Source organism: Hemicordylus capensis, chromosome 3 (genome assembly GCF_027244095.1).
Source record: "Hemicordylus capensis ecotype Gifberg chromosome 3, rHemCap1.1.pri, whole genome shotgun sequence".
NCBI classification, from domain to species: domain Eukaryota; kingdom Metazoa; phylum Chordata; class Lepidosauria; order Squamata; family Cordylidae; genus Hemicordylus; species Hemicordylus capensis.
This window is the reverse complement of record NC_069659.1, coordinates 158,220,456-158,239,667: the sequence shown is the minus strand read 5'-3', so window position 1 is coordinate 158,239,667 and position 19,212 is coordinate 158,220,456. Positions and strand designations below refer to the sequence as shown.

General features: G+C 43.5%; 1 long non-coding RNA gene across 1 annotated transcript; it reads right to left on the bottom strand.

Moving 5' to 3' along the window:
• Positions 1-1,048: 1,048 nt before the first annotated feature.
• On the bottom strand, positions 1,049-14,617 carry LOC128350313 (uncharacterized). The gene is made up of 3 exons (XR_008319254.1): positions 14,314-14,617; positions 11,821-11,895; positions 1,049-1,894 (listed from the first exon to the last, which is right to left on the bottom strand). It is a non-coding gene; the product is annotated as an uncharacterized LOC128350313 (long non-coding RNA).
• Positions 14,618-19,212: the final 4,595 nt, after the last annotated feature.

The following is a 19,212-nucleotide window of genomic DNA, read 5'->3' as shown; positions in this document are numbered from 1 at the left end:
ATAATGGGTATGTAGCAGTGACCCATTCATTCCAAACATATTTCTTTGGAAGTGAGTCCATTGATTTTAATAAAATGAACTTTAAAGTAAGTTAGTTTGCAAGTTTGCAAAAGTGCACCTCACATTATACACCTTTGCTCTCAAAATGTGAAGCATGGTGAAGGAATCAAAAGGTGTGTTCAGATTTAGACTGGAACCTCAGTTGAAGCCAAGCTCCATGCAATGTCCCTCAGCACCAAGAGTGAGTGCTCTTCTCCTGTCCCCACATGAGAAGCTACTTGTTTAAGTTAGGCTAAGTTGAGATTGGTCGCAATATCCAAACCTACTAATCTTAGCCTATTCTTAGGTTCTTCCTTTGGAGAACCTGAGACCTGAAATTAACTGCAATGCTCAGGATCAGGTCTGAGGGACATGGAGCTCAGCTTCAACTGAGGTTCTGTGCTATGTCTGAATCCACCCCAAAAAGCTCATAATCTTCTATTTTAATAATACAGGAATATCAAATAAACAATATTGTCCTCTTACAACAAACTGTAAACATTCCCCTTGCTCAGTTACCACACTTGTGAAGAATTTTGTTTTGTGTTGAGACTTCCCTACCCTAAGTGACAGAAAACAGGGGTGTAAGAGGGGGCCCATGTTCACCCCTTTCCCCGACGGGCCTTCAGAGGGAGATAATGAAGAAAATTAGGGGTGGAGTTGGGGGCCCTCAGGAGCTGGGGGCCCTGGGTTCTTTGAACCCATCTGCTCAATTATAGCGACACCCCTGATAGGAAGTGAGGCATCCTCTTACCCATTTCTTGAGTGTGTTTCTTCTTGGAGACCTATGCTGTAATATGTATTTATTTATAAATGCACAAATGAGTGTGGGAACCTGACAAGCATCCAGGCAGATAGCACTATCATAATCTCCCAAAAGAAAAAAATGCCAGTGAAGCACCCGCAAGGTTTCCTCTTGCCATCCAGCTGCAAAAACAGAGTTGCTAACTCCATTCGAACCGTTTCCTCCAGTCCCTCCCCAAACGGTTGCGTGTCCAGTGCCTGCCAGCCATCATCTATCAATGCATACCTGCACAATCATCTTACAGCCATCAGTGCCTGTTGTGTATGCATTGTTATTTATTAGCTAAAGAAAAAAAAAGTAAAGCAAAAAAGGATTTACTTGATGACCTTAGCAAGATTTAACATTTCCCAGGTAGGCTTCCATTTTCTCCCTCAGGTTTAATTTAACCATATTGCTGCAAAGGACTTTAATTAAAAGTGTTAATTAATCATTCAGTTGTACTGATCCACAACTGACAGTTAGCTTGATCTGTCATGTCACACATTTGATTGATGGTTAAAGTGGCAAGAAATGACTCAGATGTATAAAAAGATGCAGAAAATTACTTTGCATCTACAAAAGACTTCTGGTAAAACCATTTTTAATTTTTTGGTGGTGCAGATCTAATGTGCATTGTTTTGTTTCCGTTCTTGATAATGGGATTAGTTCACTGATGAACTAATGTATGAGGTTGCAGAATCAGTTGATTCTTTTCCCTTAGCCTCCTCAGCAGCAATGGATGGAAGGGTTAGCCAGCGACGGATGGAAGTTGCTGCTGCTCTAGTCACTCTGTCCAGCAGAGCCACTTCTACTCTAGTAGCAGCAACTGAATGGTTCTCCGGTCTGTCCCTTGCTGTTGCTGTCTTCTCATTGGGGCAAAGATAACAGAACTCTGGGAGGGCTGGTCTCTGCCTGGTCCAGGAACAGTGGTGGCAGACAGAAAGGCAGAGCATGCCTTGGAAGCGATAGGCAAGGCAGAAGAGAAGAGAGGAGCGGTGGTGTCAGGTCCTGGCCCAGGTAGTCTTGCCGTGAATGGCCAATTGTTTTGGGCCATCACTGCTTGCTTGTGCTCTATAGGACAAAGTAAAAATGCTATAATTTAGATTCTGGTCAATTGTGTCCCAATCTCAGTGGTGTCCCTTATGCCAACCCTTTACTTTCTCCCTTGTAAGTGAATGCCTGGCATTCTTTCTTTATGACAAACAGTATATAACTATGGATACTTATACACTGCTTTTCAACAAAAGTGCTCAGAGTGATTTGCACAGAAAAATAAACAGCTAATAAATACAATAGTTCACAGTTCCAAAAGGGCTCACAAAAGGAAATATAAGGTTGATACTACCACCAGCTGCTGGGGTGATGCTGTGCTGGGGTTGGATAGGGACAGTTGCTCTCCCCCGAATGACCACTTTAAAAGACGCCTTTTTGTTCCACTAGCAGAGGCTTCTGGAGGACATCATTGGCATGGAGACAAAACTTAACACCCCTGATACTGGGGTGCCTGTTCTCCATCATTCTCTGTGTGCAGATTGCCCAAAGACTCAATATGCAGTGCCCACCCACTCCCTCCAGGGTCTCCAAAATAGTATATGTTCTTACAAGTAGCCAAGACTGGGCTTGGCTGCCCCTGAGAACCAGAGGGAGCCAAGTGGCTCCCAGTGGCACCTTGGCGGCAAACCCACCTAGGGAGCCTGCCTCATAAACAAGGTTAAAGGACTGAGCTCTCCTTCAACCCCATTTACTAAAGCATGTGCAGCAATGGCTTCTTTCAGCCATTCTTTCAGCCTGCTCGTCACTGGGGGGGGGGTGATGTTCCCCACAATGCTCACACATGTGGTGATTTGGAGGATCTCTGGGGGCCAGAACAATAAGTTCTAGTCCCAGATCCCTCCATCCTGCTCCATGCTTCTTGGAGCAGGGCTGGCTCACATGGGAGTGTGGAGCGTAATCCCACCACCAATCCTTCAATCACCTATGGAGAAGGTAATTTCTCTGGAGTCTTCCCCACCCACCTGCTTTCGGTGATCCTGAGAATTGCCCCATAGCCTCCTCATTTCCTTCCATATCACACCCATTACAATGCTGTTCATTTTATTAGTGAGAATTTAAATGCCAGTACCTATTTTCCCCACGAGAATATTCTCTCTCAAACAGATTTGTTTGAAAGAATCAAATGGTACCTGCTGTGTTGAATGTAATGGGAAAAACCACTGATCCTAATTGTGCTGCAGATGAGATCTTTGCAATTGGGAATTGCATATGTACAATGTGTTACACATGCAAAATTGATGTATTGCACTGCGGTAATGACTAAATGTACTAATAATACCAATATCATAATAATCACATAAGCTCTCTATGACAGGATTCATCCTAACAAGCCAGAAACAAGTTGCTGGGTCTTTGTGCTTCCATTCTGTTATCTGGCATATGAGCCATATAGTTTTTCTGTGCCTGCTGTGCTGACTATCTAAAGTCTTTGATGTCAAATTGCACATGATAGGTCCCTGTGACAGACTGAAGCTCCCTGGTTCCTTAGGTTGGAACTAGAAATTACGAAAGATGTGCAGCTGTCACCAAAAGCACAGCCCTGCATTTTATTCTCCCTCTCTCCTCAGCAACACATTGTAATACAAAGTGTGTGGCATGACATCATCGCACTCAGGACCAAACACTATCTAATATGGAACTTCTACAATGTTAAGTCTTAACCTTTTTCCTGTTTGAAAAAGAAGCGGGGCAGGGGGGAGTTTGGAGAAATTTGGCCTGCAGCAGATGGAGAGGGCATTTTAATCTTTCCTCCCCACAGTGCACCTCCAATCCAAATAATGCCCTGGTCATACTAGGTACTTAAAAGATAAGTAGCTGGGCCCACAGGCCCCCCCCCCAATTTTGATGATTAAACTCAATCATATCTTCTCTAAAATATATAATTTAAAGGTCCCTAATATTCGGCACGTATGAAGGTGCAAGCAGCACAGAGCTAGTTGAGTCTAGGAGCTCTCGCCCATGCTCTGTGCAGCTGCCTCCACTGCTGCACTTCTTTTGTGGAAGAGGCCATGGAGAAGGGAAGTGGCTGATGCGGTAAGTGACTCTGAACAATTCATTGGGGGCCGGTGCCCCAATAATTGCAGCCATTGGCCACCTGCTTTCCTTTGCTGGCCAACTGATGTGGTATAATGACGTCACTGCCTGGCATGAGTCCATCCCCAGAGCTGGGTGGTGATGTCATTATACCACATCAGTTGGCCAGCAAAGGAAAGCAGGTGAGCAACAACGGCAGTTAGCAGAGGCCACAGAGGCAGCGGCAAATGGTATGTCCTGAGGTGGCTGCCCCAGTGTTCTCGGCAACTCACGTTCATTGCACGCAGCTACTCAGTGGTAGTTCTGCTCCTGGTAAAGAGGCAAGGCTTCATTTCCAGGCTGGAGCACTCTATACAAACTTCAAAGCTCTTCTGGAATTGTATTGCTTTAGAATGTGGGTGGAGATGTCACATGGCTGGGTGTATAAAAACTTTCTGGTTGTGGAAAGTGAAGATGTCCGATGCCTGCTCCCTGCTGTGTTAATGTTCTATGTGCAGCAGTGAAATATGCAGTGCCTTTACTTGATATAGTTGTTGTGCATAATGTAGATCAGCTCTTGCACGCCATTGAATATGAGCAGGAGTTCATGTATAAGAGAGAATAGCAACTTCATTTGTTCATAAATTTTAAAATAGAAAGGACAGTTCGAACTATCTTACCTACCCTCCTGTAGACAGGTCATTTAATTTCCTCTAGTTCTTTTTCTTATCAAGCCCACCAACATATACTTGGCTAATACATGTCTTATTTGAAATAATTTATTTGCACTGTGGTAGGCGTCTGTTGTTTGGGAGATGCATTATTCATGTTTTATTTCAGGAGTGACAAAGCTATGCCGTGATAGCCATTTGTGAGATAAAAGTAAATACATGTGCCTCAAATTTTGAATGCTTTTTTAAAAAAAGAATGATTATAAAGCAAGCCTGAGAGCAGTGTTGTTTCCAAGGGAAGATTTTAGGCATTGAAGTTCAGGTAGGTTCTCATTTGCTCAGTTTTCAAGAGAGCAAGCAAGGGAGGGCAAGGTGGGGGTGGGGGGATACCAACCTGTACTGGATTATATGGTAATGAACAATAGAACCATATTTATGTCAAATTGCAGGAAGAAGCAAAGGATGAAGACATGAAGACAAGGTTCAGTGCATTAATGATGGGATGTAATAGTATAATTGCTGACACAACTGTGTAAGGAGACAGTAGGACAGCTAAGAAGGTTATGAAGAACAGGAAATTATCTTCTACAGCTCTTAAGAGGAACCTAGGGGATATGGTTAATGTAGTGTACAACCGCTTAAAAATGAAGTAGATGAGACCTTGGTGGAAGTTGTAAGAATGCATGAAAGAATAGGGAACATTCTCTAAGGTGCTCTTAGTGTATGAGTAAAAGTATATTGGCTAAGGGTACCCCAACTTTATTATTACCAGCTTTAAATATAGTATTATCATGTATTCCATAGTGCCATCTCTGACGTCCCTATCATTGATGGAAAATGCCCCCCTCCACCATTTCTTTGATATAAAATTCAAGTTCCAACATGCAATAAACACATTGATCAAGAGATGACAGCCAGGGCTGCAAATACCTCAGGGCACTAGTCTTCAACTGATAGCTTACAGACAGTGCTCAAGTAGGTCATGACCTTACTAAAGATGGAGTACACCAGCAAGTGCAATGACCATATTTTGGAAAGAAAAGGAGAAAGAATGGGGCTGTAGCTAAATGGTAGAGCATCTTTGTGTGCACATTCAATTCCTGACATCTCCAGGTAGGCAGGGAAAGACTCCCGCCTGAAACCCTGGAGAGCTGATGCCAGTCAGTGTAGACAATACTTAGCGAGATAGACCAATGGCCTGGCTCAGTATAAGGCAGCTTCCTATGTTCTTAAAGAGGAGGAAAGGGAGAGGGAAAGACTAGGCATAGGTATAAATAATTTTATGTGGATCCTACATTGTGGTTAAGGCTGCTGTCCTATGCATACTTCATTGCTTGATTCAACTTATGAATAAGTTGTATGTCTCTAAGCAATATTCCCCAGGTGTAAAATGGGGTCTTCTGCTTAAGGATAACTATTGTTCTTTAAAACATCATGTGGCTTGTGCTAATTGTTTACTTTAGTGTTCTTCACTTGTAAAATATTGTATATTAGTTGAGTGCCTTTGACCAGACTCGGAGTAGCTCTGCTGGCCAGTTTTAGAACTGTGTGTCTGAATACCTGATTGGTAGGAATTGAGATGTATATTCATATCCGTATATATATGCCTTTTATCCTGGTGTATGACTCATGGGATGCACTAGATAATTAGCTTTGCCTCCTGACCCATATTTTGCATTCACTCCAACCCAGGCACTATTTTGCACCTGGCTCCAGTTAGTGGACCTCCGGGTTCAAGTAAAAAACAAAGTAGATCCCATAAGCCTGCAGCCTGCCCACCCCGAGAGTAGGCTCAGTGAGTAAGGAGCCCTCCCTCCTGCCATTGCTACAAAACAGCCTCATAGTGCAATAAAAGGGAAGGCTGATGTTTGCATAAGGTAAATATTTGTTTAGTGAATTATTAGACGGTGGTCAATTGATACTATTCGACTAATCAGTTGAACAGCTTCCCCCCTTATTTCCTCCAGATGGAAACTACGTTCCTCACCTACATCTTCTAAACCTGACAAAATGGCTTGGCTATGGGCCTCAAAATGACAAGATCTTCAGGATGTGTGGTTATGGGCATCTGGCTTCTTGGGACCCCTAATGGGATAATGCAGAGTTTTCAGTCTGATTGAAGGGTGGTGCAGCTTTCCCAGTGCTTTCAGGTGTGTTTTAGCATAAAGTGCCAAAATGTTAGCCTAAAGAACTGTTTTTAAAACGAGAGGCATTATTAAGTTAGCGCAGCCTCCAGCCTATCACAGATATAAAAGGCAATTTTCAAATGTATGAGCTGGTCTCATCCCTCCATAATTAGCCATTTGTAATCCAGTGTGCTTTGCAAATTTCAGTCTGACGGATGCTTTATATTAATGCTTCCTTGCGATAACTTACAATTTAAAATCACATGAAGAGTTCCTATGTTGAGAGATGTGTGTCAGCGTTATTGTTTATGCTAAGAGTGTATCTAGAAATACTTAAGTAGCTTCAGTTCTACCACTAGCTCATTATTTTACAGAAACCCTTTGCTATTTAAATGTGAGCCTTTAATTTGATAAATGTTATATTCAATGAAACACTTCATTTCAAATCCACTTTAGCTTGTCTTCTGAGAGTAACATACTGTACATACATCAATACTGCATTACTGGTACAACAGTAATTGCAGTAGCCTGTATTCCAGGTAGGCCCAAAGTTAACATGATGTGCTCTTTTCATGTCAAAATGTTCCACTATCATTTTGGGGCTTTAACTACCCAAGTGGCTACATTGAGTTGTCAGCCCCAAAACAAACTCATTTCAAAATTATCTATGAGCTCTAATGAGTACAGGGTATTCCCTTTTGTGAACCTTCAGTCCTGCACCTTACATTTCAAATGTGCAAAATTTTATACAAAATCTGGTACCGAATAGGAAGAATGTTCTGGCTGGTTTGTTTCTGCGATTTAATTAGTATTTGCTTGATGTCGGCAGTTGAATGTGCGAATGATTTGACTGAACAGCATTGCATGTAAGGTGATGTGAGGAAAGGGTGAAGTTCTAGCAGTGGCATATATTTGTTAGAGCCCATTCACACAAGCAAGTTATTACATGCATATGCAACACTGTGTGTGTGTGTGTGTGTGTGTGTGTGGTGTGTCTATCTCTCTCTCTATATATATGGGTTCAGATGTAAACTGAGGTTGCTGCTGCCCTAGAAGTATGCACTCCCATCCCTGCACCTGCACTTCTGTTGTAAGTCCTGTTGTAGGTTTCTGAGATTGGTTGTGTTATCCAAACCCACCAATTTCAGCATGACCTGCCCTACCGCCTATTAAGATCATCGGGGGAGGTCTGGTTGCATTGACCCACTGACTTGAATGGAGTTTACTTCCTTCTAGGTGTGTGCGTAGAATTGCCGGTTCAGTTATCAAAATGCTGCTGGGAAAGGCATGTGTACTCCAGCCCAGCATCCTCTTTCTCACAGTGCTCAGCTACATGCTTCCAGAATGCTCTAAACAAATGCAGCAAGGAAATCCCAGAAGCCATTCCTACCCAGTGCCTACAAACTATTTGAACACGGCGGTTCTACAGGAGAGCCAAACCACCTGTGAATATGGAGGCTTCATTTCTTAAGAATGGCCAAGTTAAGTTTCCATATTCCAAGTGAAGCTTCCATATTCATTGGCAGTTTGGCTCTGATGTAGAACCTCTATGTTCAAGAGCAGTCTACACCAGAATCCTGGTTTCTTGGTGCTGGGTGGGAATGTGTTTTTTTTTTAGGACTTCCTTGAGGTTTCTCCTTCAGAACTTCTTAGTATGGGGTCCTTCATTCCAATACTATATATTTTTACTCAGAAGTAAGCCCCAGAGAAATAAATGGGGTTCCTCTCTTCTATGCTTTGCTGAGGGACTGGGAGGAAGGAAAAAAAGAGAACCCACATTCTGCTCGTCCTGATTCCTATGTGAGTTTCCTATGTGTTTTTCGCTCCAGTGGAATCAGTGGGCTTACGTTCTAGTAATTTATTCCAAGCTTTGCTCTCCCCACCTTTGGTAGGTATGAGAGAAATGGGGCAGAGGGAGAAAACCAATGCCCATTAAAGGAGAGAGAGGAGGAGGAATTGTTGTTTATGTTGGGAATTCTCTCTGGTAGGAGAAACTCCTTTTCCATTATAGCAGAGTGCACAGAGGCACAACACAGCGGAATTTAGTTAGGCATGCGTGTATGCTGAGAGTAAAGTAACTTGGAGCCAGTTCATAGTTTCAAATCAATATAAATGGTATTTATTAGAAAACTTCATTCTAGATAGGAAAGTGAGGAGTTAGGATCTCTAATCTATCTGTCTAGCTGGATGCAGATGGATTCTGCATCTCTGTACACATGGTGCAGGGGAGAGGAGCTTGCATGTTGCAAGGTAGAAGGAACAGGAAGAGAAAAGGAGAGAAAGGACGTGCAAAGCAGGCCCTCTGACTCACAAATCTGTCCTCCACTGTCTTTGAGACAAGAGACAGCGCATAGTCCTTCACTTTCAACAGTTTAACTATACTGTACAAGTGCCAGAGTGCTCATAGACTGTCCTTATCAGGCACCTTATGTTCAAAGAACTAGGAAATCACTCACTAGAAATTGCCAGAACTTGCCACTCCCAACTTTGGCTTCAGAATTCTCAGTGGGCAGACTCAGGCTTTTAGAAACTTCCCCTTAGTTATTTTCCCAGTTATTACTGGTGAGTTTGAACAATAATTACTCAAAATCACTAGACTGATGTTTATCAAACCAGCAAAAGGCACCAGTCCAGTACAGACATGATTTTGGGGAATATATATATATATATATATATATATATATATATATATATATAGTGGTGAAAAAGTGTCACCAACACTTTGAACCCACTTTCTAGAAGTTAAAAACCTAAACTGCTATATCTCAGCCATCTTGCAATGGATTTATACCAAATTTGGAGGAGTGGTGTGGATTCAGCTTCAATTTGTTGTCCATCATTTAGCTCATTACTGCCCATAGGCAGGCATTTAGGGAATGAATGTCATAAGGAGAAATAGATTTGGGTGTCATCAGCATACTGATAACACCCTGCACCAAATTGGAGGACTTCATCCAGCACTTTCATGTAGATGTTAAAAAGCACTGGTGACAGAATGGAGCCTCATTTGAATGGGAGACTACCAGTGGTCCCTTTAATTTTTTTCATCTCTGTGTGGAATTAGTTTTGTTCTGGGCAGCAGTATCAAAGCAGTGTGCACGCATGTGCATTCAGAATGGGGCCTTCCTGATTCAAACTGAGTGGGATCCAAAACTAAATGAGCAGGCATCAAAAAACCTGTGAAGCACGCACGCATGCACACACCTTAGAAAGAGCAGTGGAGACTACCCATGAGCATTGTAAGATATTCCCCTTAGGGAATGGGGCTACTCTGGGAACAGCATCTAGGTTCCAGGTTCCCTCCCCGGTATCTCCAGATAGGACTGAGAGGGAGTCCTGCCTGTAGCCTTGGATAAGCCACTGCCAATCTCTATTATATTGGCACAGTTGTGCCAGTATAGTTAAGATGAGGAGTGTTTTCAACATTCTGCCATTATAAGCCCTGAACATTCTATTGCTAATAAAATCAAAACTATCCCTCTGTGCACTGTGCACACATCAACTAGGGGACAAGAGACATGGTTTTAAAATGGTTTTAAAGTATTTAAATTGGTTTTAAATTGTTTTGAACTGTTTTAAAATTGTTTTAATATTGTTTTAAGCAGCGAGTTTTAAAAATGGTGTTGGTTTATATATTTTTTAAACTTCTTGTGCACCACCCAGAGCCTTTGGATGGAGCAGTCTAGAAATGTAATAAATAAAACAAATAAATGCAAACCCAAGCAGACCCTGCATAGCAAAGGGGATTGTTCATGTGTGCTACTACAAGGCCAGCTCTCCTAACTCAGTCTCCCTGATCCTAGTCCAACATCCTAATCACTACACCACACTGGTTATGAAGAACATAAGAAAGAAGAGCCCTGTTGTATTACATGAGGGATCCATTTGGTCCAGCATCCGTTTCCAATAGTAAATAACCAGCTGCTTCTGGGAAACCGCAGTCAGAGCATAACTGGAGCAGCCTTCTGTACCCAGAACAATTTGATGGATTGTTTATGTTTTGGGAGCTCTGTCCATACTAACATTACAAAACATTTTATGGATAGTGGCTGACATTGTTAACAAAACGTGTGTGTAAAGCAGGACTGCAGCGATGCAATGGGGTCCCACACACAACTTGACCCATCCCTCTACATGCATGCTGTTGTGCAAGTGGGCAAAACATCTCTTCTCTGCCCACATTCCAGAAGCACTCTAGAAAAGAGAAATGCCACTAATCCTCAGCAATGTGTTTCCTTTCTTCCAGAGCACAGGCACCACAAATATTTCACCTTCTTGTGCAATGAAGCATGTATAGAGGGACTGGGGGAATTGTGCATGAGATCCTGTCATAGTCAATCTTTATGTATGCACTTTGTTAGTCAGATTGTCAGACACTTTCGTCTATTAAGGTTAGTGCAGTAGAAACTAACAAGAGCAGGCTAACTGCTGCCTAATTCTAACACAAACACATTTATCTTCCAATTGATACAACAACAATTAAATGTGTGCACAAGCTCCCCAACATCAGTGTGAGTTGCTGAAAGATTGATTCCATTACTTAATTTATCCCAAAATGTTTTTTCAAGGTAAATAGTATCCTAGCAAAATGGCTTTCAGACAGATAATCACTGCCATGGCTTACTTAACCATCCACACTTGTCTATTAAAAACAAATCCTGGTTAGACATATTTACTCAGAGATCTGTATCAAATAGCTTAAAGCATATTTAAGCAGTATCAAACAGGTTAAAGCACAGCCCAGAGCCTTTTGGATGGGGTGGTATAAAAATGTAATAAATAAATAAAATAAATATTTTACGTTACAGTATTTCTGAGGCTGTTAAATACTCTATTAAAATTTTAACAAGTTACAAACAAAAACAAAACAAAACAAAAACCCCAACCCTCCACAAGCTAATAGTCTGATCTTGTGAACCATTTTGAAGTACAGCAGCTGTATCATGGTTACCCCTTGACATGTCTCATCATGTGACATGTCTCATCATGTGACATGCAGATACTGCCTGGATGTCAAACTCACTCATCCCAACATGCCCCCACAATTGATACATAGTTGTAGTTACTGTAATGGTCAGCTATTTAACTGTCCAGACAGCCTTTCTCAAGAATATGAGGGAGGGTATGTACTTACCTTCTCTTCTCCACCAGGCTCTTTGTGATCACAGGGGCTTGTTCCAGGCTCCACCTCACACTTCCTACTAAACTCCTGCAAAACACCAATGTCCTGTTTGATATCCAGGTACGCTATGCTCTCGGGCCTTCACCCCTTATGTAGAGAGTAGGCTTCAAACTGAGTCACAGGATGGAAATTGATGGAAAGCATCCTCAAGGATAAAATTGTAAAGCACATAGAAGAACAGACCCTGATGGGAGAGAACCAGCATGGCTTCTGCAAAGGTAAATCTTGCCTCAAAAACTTTTTAGAGTTCTTTGAGAGTGTCAACAAGTGTGTGGATCAAGGTGATCCAGTTGACATAGTATATCTGGACTTACAAAAAGTTTTCGAAAAAGTTCCTCATTAAAGACTCCTGAGGAAACTTAGCAGTCATGGGATAAGGGGACAAGTACATGTGTGGATTGCTAACTGGTTGAAAGACAGGAAACAGAGGGTAAGTATAAATGGAGAGTTGTCACAATGGAGGGAAGTAAGAAGTGGGGTTCCCCAGGGATCTGTACTGAGACTGGTGCTTTTTAATTTATTCATAAATGATCTAGAAGCAGGGGTAAGCAGCGAGGTGGCCAAATTTGCAGGTGATACCAAACTCTTTCAGGTAGTGAGATCCAAAACGGATTGTGAGGAGCTCCAAAGGGATCTCTCCAAACTGGGGGAGTGGGTGACAAAGTGGCAAATGCAGTTCAGTATTGGCAAGTGTAAAGCGATGCATGTTGGGATGAAAACCCCCAACTTCAAGTATACGCTGATGGGACCTGAGCTGTCTGTGACTGATCAGGAGAGGGATCTTGGGGTTGTGGTGGACAGCTCATTGAAAGTGTCAACTCAATGTGCGGCAGATGTGAAAACAGTCAATTCCATGCTAGGGATCATTAGGAAGGGGATTGAAAATAAAACGGCTAATATTATAATGCCCTTATGCTAAACTATGGTGCAACCACACCTGGAGTACTGCGTATAATTCTGGTCACCACATCTAAAAAAGGACATTGTAGAAATGGAAAAGGTGCAGAAAAGGGAAACCAAGATTATCAGGGCCCTGGAACACCATTCTTATGCAGCAAGGCTACAACACCTGGGGCTTTTTAGTTTAGAAAAAAGATGTCTTCAGGGAAACATGATAGAGGCACATAAAATCATGCATGGTGTGGAGGAAGTGGATAGAGAGAAATTCTTCTCCCTCTCAGATAACACTAGAACCAGGGGTCATCCCATGAAATTGATTGCCAGGAAATTTAGGACCAACAAATGGAAGTACTTTTTCACATAACACAATCAACTTACGGAATTCTCTGCCACAAGATGTGGTGACAGCCAACAACCTGGATGGCTTTAAGAGGGGTTTGGATAAAGAAGTGCCTTTTACCAACTACGGCTGGTACGCCAGCTGTTACCCTACTTGGAGCAGTCGGACCTGACCTCCTCAGTCACTCATGCGTTGACTAACATTCAGATTGGACTACTGCAGTGCGCTCTACGTGGGGCTGCCCTTGAAGACTGTTTGGAAGCTTCAGCTGGTTCAGAATGCTGCTGCAAAGATGCTCGTGGGTGTGAGTTGCTTCACGAGTATTACACCCATCCTGTGTCAGCTTCATTGGCTACCAGTCCGCTTCCGGGCTAAATTCAAGGTGCTGGTATTGATCTTTAAAGCCCTACATGGCTTGGGGCCAGGGTTCTTGTCGGACCGCATTTGCCCATATGAATCTGCCAGGGCTGTCCAATTATCATCTCAGGCCCTGCTCATGACCCCACCACTAACAGAGTTCCAGTTGGCGGGGACTAGCAACAAGGCCTTTTCGTTTGTGGCCCCTCGGTTTGGAACATCCTCCCTGAAGAGCTTCACCATGCTCCCTCCCTCAGTGTTTTCAAAAAACATCTTAGAACACACCTTTTAAAGGTGCTTTCAAATATCATTACTTTGCTATATCTGGTAGGTTATTTAGCTTTTTATAATTTTCAGTTTTAATTTGAAACTAATAATTGTTTTTAATCTGACTTAAAAAAAATAATTAATTTTATTACTTGTATCTGTGTCTGTTATTGTTGTAAGCCACCCCAAGCAGTATTGCACTGGATGGGCGGGGTATAAATATTTTAAATAAATAAATAACTGCATGGAGAAGAGGTCTATCAACGGCTACTAGTCGGAGTCCTATAGGCCACCTCCAGCCTCAAAGGCAGGATGCCTCTGAGTACCAGTTGCAGGAGAGTAATAGCAGGAGAGAGGACATGCCCTCAACTCCTGCCTGTGGCTTCCAGCGGCATCTGGTGGGCCACTGTGTGAAACAGGGTGCTGGACTAGATGGGCCTTGGGCCTGATCCAGCAGGGCTGTTCTTATGTTCTCCTCCTCCATCCCATTGCTTCCATCCCCCTCACCACGCTTGGTCATGGCTGCAGGGTTGTGGCACCTATTGGCCAAGCTGCCCCAGTATCCCCAGACATATCCTCACCTGAGCCCCACTCCTGCTCTTCCCCACAGGAGCAGCAGTAGACTGGGCCCTTCCTTGCTGCTGCCACCACGGCCGCTCATTCATCTCATGCCAGTGATCGGCCCAGGCCTGTCCCTTGCCTGCCTGCCTGCCTGCCTCCCTCCGCCAAATGGCCTTAGTAGCCCCAAACAGCAGCAGTGGTTGACTGGGCCCTTCCTTGCTGCCACCACCATAGCCAGTTGTTCCCTTCAGACCAATGACAGGCTCGGGCCCGTCCCTTCCTTCTCTCTTCTCCTGCCTCCATTTTATCTCTCCTCCACGTCTCTTCCCCTGACTTTCTTTTCCTCCTCTGCCCCCCCCCCATTCCTGAGTTAACAGATCTTGTTCATCTTGTTTCCTCATCTAATTCACACAGTGACAGCCTCCTTCTCCTGAAGGGGCTCTTTCCTCCCTCACAACCCCTCTCTTCGCAGACCCCTGCCCACTACCCTCCTCATATACATATATATTTATACGTGTGTGTGTGTATACACATATCTCTCTATATAAAAGGCTAATGACATACGTGGCAAGTCTTGCCTACACAGTGCTTGGCCAATCAGAGGTAACAGAGCAGAAGCATCATGGGGATTGGGCAGTGGGGATTCCATATGCAGATGGAGGGAGGAGCCTGTGAGAGAAGAAGCACCGTGGTGATTGGGCAGTAGGGATTCCATATGCAGATAGGGAGGAGCCGCCTGTGATGGTTAAGGTCAGTTGGAATGCAACTGTTACTGGTTGGAAGATGTGCTTGATTGCAGAGGAGAGAAGAATCTATATATATGAAATGATAGTGGGCAGGGGTCTGCAAAGAGAGGAGTTGTGAGGGAGGAAAGGCCCCTTCAGGAAAAGGAGGCTGCCACTGTATGAATCTGTAGATCTTTTAACTCAGGAAGGAAAAGAGAGAGAAAGAAAAAAAGAAAGGAGAGGAAGAAAGACCGAGGGGAAGAGTGAGTGGAAGAGAGAGAAAGGGGAGGGGGAGAGAACGAAGGGCGAGGGATGGGCCTGGGTCTGTCAGCAGCCTGAAGGGAATGAGTGGCCATGGCGGTGGCAACAAGGAAGGGCCCGGTCAACTGCTGCTGCTTGGGGCTACCAAGGCCATTGGTGGAGGGAGACAAGCAGGCAAGGGACAGACCTGGGCCTGTCAGCAGCCTGAGAGAAATGAGTGGCCATGACGGCCGCGAGGAAGGGCCCGGTCAACCACTGATGCTGATGCTGCTCCTGCAGGGAGGAGAAGGAGCGGGGCTCAGGTAAGGGTGGGGCGGTCTCTGGGGTTAGGGGGCTGCAACTTGGCCAATTAGAGCTGGCAACACTGCAGCCATGTCCAGGAGGGGTGAGGGGGATGGAACAAAGGGACAGAGGAGTGACCAAGAGGGGTGAGGGGGATGGAAGCAACAGGATGGAGGTGGAGGAGCAGGAGTGTGGCTCAGGGGAGGGTGGAGAGATCTCCGAGGTGATAGGGCTGTGGTGGAGGGGAGTGAGAGGAACAATCAAGTACTAGTGTGCAGATGCTCTGCACAGGTTAAGCGTGTGTGTGTGTGTGTATATATATACACACACACACACCCCTCCTCTACAATCAAGAACATCTGACCATTAATATTTGCATTCCAACTGACCTTAACCATCACAGGCTCCTCCTCTCTATGTGCGTATTGAGTCCCCACTGCCCAATCACCATGGTGCCTCTGCTCGCAAACTCTTGCGAGAGCTGCCATGCACGGGATTAGCCACAGGTGCACAGAGAATTATGGATAGATAGGATAGATAGACGAAACTGAAAGATAACTGATTGCTCCTTCAGATTAGGAAGTGCCTCCAAAGTTTAGTAGGTCAGAATCCTTTTCTGATCTTGGGATGTGCACATGAAGGGACCTAGAGTAAAGATTAGGTGCCAAGGGAAAATGTTTTCATCACTTACTAGTCTAGAAAATATAAGATGACGCAATCAGATGCCATGAAACAAAGAGCTAACACCCAGTATGGAGGAGACCAAGGGCTGCTCTGCACGATCCACCCGCAAGTAAGTTGGAGAGGACCAAAGGTTCCCTTCAACCTACTTGTCAGCTGATTGTGCAATGCTGCCCTACCGTATTTTATGGACTATAAGACTCACTTTTTTCCTTGAAAAATATCCGCCAAAATTCAGGAGCGTCTTATATGTTTTAACAGTTTAATATGTTAAAACTCTGAAAAACTGGATTAAAATTAAGGTGCGTCTTATAGTCCATAGCGTCTTATAGTCCGTAAAATACGGTATGTCAAAGATTATCTTCCTCACTCCACTTTGGGGTGACTTTGGGATACAGCCTTGGGAGGATGAAAGCAGGACTCTGCATTGGTAACTGAGAAGCTGGCTTTAAACTTGAAGAAGAACAGAGGAGTGAGGGGAAAGACTGGCTTTCCTTAAGGACCCCCCCACAAGCCGGCTATAAAATTTCACAGGCCTTTAACTAATTCCATACTATATGGATGTGGCAGAATTTCTTATTAACATGCATAATTTTTTGTCCCTATGAATTACAGGTGGCAATAAGCAACAAATCTTGTTCTAAGGCTACTTAGCATTCTAGACAAATTATCCCTTCTCTGAAGCCAATGAGAGGAGACACAAGCTCTGGCAACTCTCCTTCAGCAAAGAATACTGTGTAGGAGAATAAATTACAGAGACATCAGGCATATTGTCCTGTACTTATCATATTCCCTGAGGATGTTGCATAGGCAGAGCAGCAAAATAGGAGAGCAAGGCTAGAGTGGCATCCTTAAGAACCCCTGTGCTATTTACAAAACACTTTAAAAAAATGCTTTACTCCTCCCCCTCAAACCAGCAACAGATGATTGCATATGTGCATTACTCTCATGCTGTCAGCACAGTACACATACAAGCTCTCACCTGCAGAAGCTGGGAGCTAGGCTAAAGGAAAGGCAAATATTTCTGTTAGCTTGGGACCTAAGAGAATAATTTTGTGCCCTGAGAACATGCATCCTGGGCATATTTTTCCTTTTTATTTTTTGTGGTTGACATCCAACTTTCCTCTCATCGAATCCTTTAAACTGCCCTCTTAAGAGTTTAAGAGGACAGATAAATCATAAGTGCGTCCAAGTATACAGAGCACAGATATAGTCTATTTACATTATATATAGGAGCCAGCGTGGTGTAGTGGTTAGAGTGCTGGACTAGGACCGGGAAGACCCAAGTTCAAATCCCAATTCAGCCATGATACTAGCTGGGTGACTCTGGGCCAGTCACTTCTCTCTTAGCCTAACCTACTGCACAGGGTTGTTGTGAGGAGAAACTCAAGTATGTAGTACACCGCTCTGGGCTCCTTGGAGGAAGAGCACGATATAAATGTAAATAATAAATAAATAAATAAATTACTTTCAATGTATATCCACATCCAGGTTTGTGAGTCTTCCACTGAAAGCAATGCAGTGTGGATAGACTTCATCTGCACCGACGTGTGATTTTCAACACGGTGAAGTGTTTTCATGAATTTGCACATGAAGCCAACAAATACTGAGTCAAACCAACCATCTAATCCAGTACCTCCATTTTTACTTAGAAGTGGTACTCCATGCTTTGGGCAATGCTGCCTCCTTAAAACCTTTCAAATGGAGATGCTGGGATTTGAACTTCGGAACCTCTGTAGGTAAATATGTTGTACAGCAGAGCTGTGCATCCTTCCCTACAGCCTACTTGCAGTTATGTCCAATTGCATATCTGTTTTTGAGACTATAATTCAATTCATCTATTTGAATAGCACTTCCAATTGAGAGATCAGCTTTAAAAAAAATCCATCTCAGTGGGAACCTAGTCAAACTATCCATTCATCCGAGCAAGAACCCTTTCATCAAAGCAGGTTCACTGACATAGTATTGCTTTTCTAAAGTAATAAAAGCCCCAAATGCTTTTCTTTACTACATCTATATCCTGTTCTTCCTCCAATGAGCCCAGAGTGGTATACATGGTTATATTTAATCTCACAGCAGCCCTGGGAGGTAAGTTACACGAGGGATAATTGACTGGCTCAGAGTCACCCAGTGAGTTTCATGACTGAATAAGGATTTGAGCTCTGTTCTCCTAGTCCAATAATCTAACCACTATAACACACTGACGCTCTCTTTTTTTTGGTAAAGAAGGTGCTTGGATGCCTTGATAAGCATTTTACAGAACATGGCAATTAGCTTTTCCAGATTTGTGTGATGGAAGCTCATGAAAGAGAGATATTTTTCCTTGTCTTTTAACTTTAAAAAGCCCTCAGTGTGGTTGATAAAAATGTGTTTTCCTAAACCATGACAGTACTTCTGATGGGGCCTGGCTGCAGATAGACTCAGCTCTCAGAAGGGAGGAAACTGTTGTTCCCAGCCAAGCTGATGGAAAGGGCTACCCGAGACTGATCTCTTCCTTCTGCAGCAGCCAAGTACAACTGCTCACAAGCCTGCTGTTCCTAGAAAAACAAAAACCTAAGTGGCACCCATCTTTATCTATGATCAAAGAGAAAGTCCCACAGAAACTGGCCCTGCAGTTGGTTCCAGAAAGAATGTGACCAGTTTTTAGTGCAGGGCTTGACAAATCCCAGGCACCAGAGAGCCCTGTCACCTAGAAATGTAACTGTGGTATCTAGACTAGGCTCTTAAAGAGGTACAGTTAATTTAATTTTAAAAAATTGCCCCAGGTTGTCCCATTTCTGTTCTATGTATGCCACTTAAGGGGATAAAGAGCAGCCCATTTACTCTCCCCTTCCATAATGTCCACCACAAAGTCCAGTAATTCTGTAAAGTGTCCATTTCCTGTCTCCTAAATTTGGAGGGCTCTTGATCCAAAGAAAATGTGTCAAGGCTTGCTTTAGTGAGAAAACACAAGAACTGCCACACAAAAAG